This window comes from Macrotis lagotis, chromosome 3, assembly GCF_037893015.1.
Source record: "Macrotis lagotis isolate mMagLag1 chromosome 3, bilby.v1.9.chrom.fasta, whole genome shotgun sequence".
NCBI classification, from domain to species: Eukaryota; Metazoa; Chordata; class Mammalia; order Peramelemorphia; family Peramelidae; genus Macrotis; species Macrotis lagotis.
Window position 1 is genome coordinate 197,346,152 of NC_133660.1, and position 5,362 is coordinate 197,351,513.

Consider the following 5,362-nt stretch of genomic DNA (forward strand, 5'->3'; position numbering starts at 1 on the left):
TGAGCTATGCATCAATACATCATTAGTTCTCATTGCTTTATCAACAATTTTATTGCAGAGCCCAAGTAGCAAAACATATCTCTGCAAATCAATTTTATGAATCATGATATGAAATTAATACAAAAAGTAACCAAGAAAAATTCAGTTGAGCAGGAGGAACAATTAATTACAATTGTACCAAATTATCGTGTAGTAATGCTGAGAATAAGAAAAAAACAAAGATCTCTATCATCACAAAGCCTGGTTCTCTTTGTGCTCTTAAATGAAAATGTGTTAAGTCTGTGCACCCTCTAAACTTACATTCCCTAAAGGCAAAGCGTAATTGCCCCAACCTAATTACAGCTATGTTGATGTTGCTAGTATAGAATACCCAATAGGACTTACAGCTGTGCTTACAAATGACTATGTGGTCCTCAGCTAGGATTCTCACATGTGGAGCAAGCTACCATAATGCTGGTCTGTATTCTGTTTTTTTTTTATAATTTAGAAAATGCCATACAGTGGCTATTCCAACTATTCCTCTTCTCCCAACATATACAGACACAGATTATAATTTTTTACCATCTAAAAACAAAACAATCATCACCAGGGAAGGAGATACTCCTTGACAGCCATGGTCTGCTTATCCCTAGATTTCCAGTTGGTTTCCTCTATTTCCAGTTGCTATGCTCTTATATCTCAGCTATCTTATCTTTTTATATCCATTTCCTTAGGAAAAAAAAATCTTCCAAGTAAATAAGAAATGAACTTTGTTCAAATGTTCTCATATTGTCAAATAAGATAAAATGAGATAAATACTTGTAAAAAGCACTTAGCAGAGTGACATACATAGTAGGTGCTATATAAATTCTTATTCCCTTTCTTCTTCCCATTTTAAAGAAAATAGGAAACTGAGATTGAGTGACTGAAGTTTTGCCCCAGGAGATAGTTATAGGTGTAACAGAAGAATAGAATATTTCTGTTGGCAAATTGACATTACAATTTCACAAATGTATATTGTATCAATATGGTATTCACAAGCAAAATACCATTAATTTCACAGTGCCTATACTGCAGGCAGAATCATAATTCTTTCAATAGCAATCATTCCACTTTTCATAAACTATGTGTGAATGATTCCCTGGAAGAAGAAATACTATATCCACATGTTTTATTTCTCTTTTCCAAGCCAAAATGAATGAATTTCTGACTAGATTCAAGAAGTGTGGAAACAGGGAGTTGAAATTCAAACTAAAGTAACTGCTTGATAAGTAAGCATCTCAATGACTCAAATCACCACCAGATGAATTATATTCTGTTCCCTCCACTAAAAGTATAGGTAGATATGAGTGCTGCACTGTATCCAGTGATCCGTGAGGAAAAAACAGAGAACAGAAGATGGGCTATATGGGACTGGGGCTAAAAATGTTCCATACTATGAGTCATGGCTCACTGATATGTCAGTAAACTTATATTGACTATGACAGATTGTGTACAAACCCTTTGCTTAAGCTCAAACTTGTTTGGACACTTCGTTTATTTGAACTTTCTTTCTGGTTTTGAGACCTCATTTTCCCTCAGCATGTCTCCTGTTCTTAGTTCTAGTAGCTTGGTATATTTCATCTATAACAGATGCTTCTGTTCTGAATGACATACCACTGACATACCCCTTTATTTTTGAACCCTGGCAAGTTTATTGTTTACTGCTATAGCCCCAATCTACCTAAATTATTTACATTTAAACTAATACCATAGAGAATTCTTGACTAATATTCTCTAGGCAATTCCATCCTCATCCCAATTTTTTCACAGGACAAAGAATAAGATAAATTTAATTTGGAAAGCATGCAATGGAGGGCAGTCAAATGGTAGGAGGACTATAAACTATGCCATAAAAGAAACATTTAAAGAACTGAACATAGTTACCCTGAAGAAGAAAACACATGGTAGACATGACTGTGGTCTCCAAAATATTTGAAAAGTTATTCTCCAAAAGAGAGATCTCCAAAAGTTGCAGGACCAATAGGCAAAGGCTACATGGAAGTGAATTTTATGTCAGAATAAAAACTTTCTTAAAACCAGTTAATTAGATTCTTAGATGACTCTGTAATTTCACTGCTGAGGGTAGTCTCTGAATTGGTGGTTAGGAATTTTTCTGCTTAGCCAGACTTAATAATATTTTAGCTATCCATTAATGTCAATCAATCAATCATTTCTTATTCCTAAGCATTTCCTATTGCCAAGAATACTGCTAGACACTGGGAATGTAAGTACAAAGGATGAAACCATCTCCTACTTGAAAGAAGCTTACTACATTCTATTGGGAAAATAACAACTATGCATTTAATATAAATTGCATGAATATAGTCTTTGTTTTTTTAATCAATTTTTTTTCCACAAAGCTGGCTCATGGTTTCATTTATTAGCCCAATGGTTTATTTCATTTTAATTTTACTTATCTCTTTTTTTGCTTTTTTACAAATTTCTATTTTGTCTTTTTATTGAGAATTTAAAATTTTTTTCTTTTTCTAGATTTTTTTTTGTTGTATGCCCAATTTATTGAACTGCTCTTTTTTTCTTGACCTTTTATATGCTGTGACTGTATTCACAAATTTTGGTATGCTATATCATTGCTATCATTATCTTTAATAAAATTATTGTTTCATTGATTTATTCTTTGTCTTGTTCATTCTTTTTGTTTTGTTTTATTTCTGCAAGGCAATAGGGTTAAGTGACTTGCCCAAGGTGACATAGTTAAGTAATTATTAAGTGTCTGGCTTTGGATTTGTACTCAAGTCCTCCTGACTCCAGGGCTCTTGCTCTATTCACTACACCACCTAGCTGCCCCCTGCCCTGCCCTATTCATTCTTTAAGGTTATTTTATTTCCAATTATTTTTAATCTCTTCTTTAAATTCTTTACTGGATGTAGGGTTTTGTTTTGTTTTGTTTTACATTATGATCTGGGAAAGGTACAGTTAACATTTCTGTTTTTCTGCATTTGTTTATGAGGTTCATGCCCTAATACTTAGTCAGTTTTTGTGCATGTGCCACATAAAGCTGAGAAATGGCATATACCTTTCAATTTCCAGTCAATACTCACCAAAGATCTATTATATCTATTTTCTAAAATTCTATTCAATACATATAGCCTATATATACAATTATGTTAAATAAAATTAGTTTGGGAGGTTAAACAAAAGTAGCAGTTGGGGACATCAGGACAGGCTAAAATAGAAAATAATGCTTGAGTTAAGCCTCAAACAAGGGATTTTAGAAGTCAAGAGAAGGGAAGATTTGTGGAATAACTGGTACAAAGGCAGAGAGATGGGTGTCAGATTTGATAACTAATTGGATGTGTGGGATAAGAGAAAGCAAGAAGAAAATATAAAGCTGAGGTTACCAACTTGGAAGTCTGGAAGAACTATAGTGTCTTCAACAGAAAAGCTTAAGTTTAAAAGAAGGTTAGAGTTTGAGGGTTTGTTTTAAATCAACTAAAAGAGACTGAAAAATTATTCATCTAGGAAGGAGAAAAATCACTGGAGAGTAGTGTGACAAAAACTCTGAAAAAGAAAGTATCTAGGAGGGGAGGATGGTGTCAAATACAGAATATATGTCAAAAAGGATTAGTACTGAGAAAAAAATCAGATTTGGCAATTAAGAGACCACTGATAACTTTGGAGAGCATTTTCAAGGTGATGAAGTTGGAAGCTAAATAACAGAGTTGAATGAGAGAAGGCAAAGCGCTGGCAACTTTCTCAAGAGGTGTCATTGAAAAAGGAAGGGGAATTAGAGGGTGATAGCTTAAAGAGATTGGCAAGTGAGGATGAAAGTTTATTGTTTGGTTTGGGGGTTTTGTTTTTGTTTTTAAGAATATTGGCACAGTGGATGGAGCACTAGCCCTGGAGTCAGGAGTACCTGAGTTCAAATCCTGCCTCAGACACTTAATAATTACCTAGCTATGTGGCCTTGGGCAAGTCACTTAACACCATTTGCCTTTGCAAAACCCTGAAAAAAATAGAGAAAACTTAAGCATGTTTGGAAGCAGTAGAGAAGCAACCAGTAGAGAAAGAAAGGTTGAAAATTTGAGATAGAGAGAATGATTGAGGATACGATCAAACCTTATTTACAAGATTGTTGCAAAGATTAAATGTGATAGGTACAAAAAGTTCTTTGCAAAATTTAAAGAGCTATAGAAATATTAATTATTAATTTCTATTGTCATCTTAATGAAATGAATTTACTATCAAAATTCCAGCCTCCTTGTACATTGAAGTTGTTATAGATGAATAAAAGAAAAACCTGCTAGAGTGAGAGAAAATTGTAGAGTTTATTCATGAACCTTGCAAGATATGGGTGCCTTACTTAGTAGGAGGCACAAGGTAGCATTTGAACATCAGGTAATTTATAGTCTTCAGAAGCTCTTTCCCCTCCCTCTTGGATTTTCATTGGCTTTCAGAGTTTGAGTTACAATCTAAGAGGTCCACCTATCCCATGACATGTCCCTAATATGATTCCTCATAGGACACAGGATATGCCTGTAGCCTCTGGCTACTTAGATTCAGTTCTGCTTATGAGGAATCAGACTTGGGAAAGCATACGTGGAAATAAAACAAAAATTTATTTAAAAGATTACAAGACATAGACATAGGAAGGGCTGGGAGAGAGAGAGAGAGAGAGAGAGAGAGAGAGAGAGAGAGAGAGAGAGAGATAAAAGAAGAGCCAAACAGAACTGGCTGGGCCATGGTCAGAGAAGACTAGTGGCAGCCCTGAGGACAAAAAAGGTGAACTCCCTTCCCCTATACTAGACCAGGAATTAAGTAGAGGGGAAAATCTAAGGATCTCCACCCAATCAGAGCAGCCTTTTAAGATTACAATTGTTTCTGTTACAATCATAATTCTCTACTTCAAGTCAATTTACATCTCAAGAGTCAATTTATATCTCCACCCAAATTCTTTCTGTTACATTCACAATTCTCTTTTCTTTCCCCTGCATCATACTGATGAACCCCAGTCACAGGGTATGGGTGGGATAATACTCAATTTCCTAATTGTGCAAACTCAGTTGCATTAGCTCAAAATCTCTAGGTCACTCTTGACTGGTGAAGAACTGGATTCTTCTAATCTTGGATTTGTCATCTCTTCAATGGGATTAGGAAAACTCTCCCTGTTTTGTGATTGGCTGGGTCATTTCCCTTTTTAATAGATTCCCTAGGGACTCCCCCCATACACATATACACATACATACACTGTAAATACCAACAATGCCCTACATTCCTCACAAAGTGAATCATGGCAATTAAGGTATACTTGTTAAAAAAAATAAAGTTTTTAATAACAAACATTATACTCTATTAATACTCCAGTGATCTCCTTGATGTATAT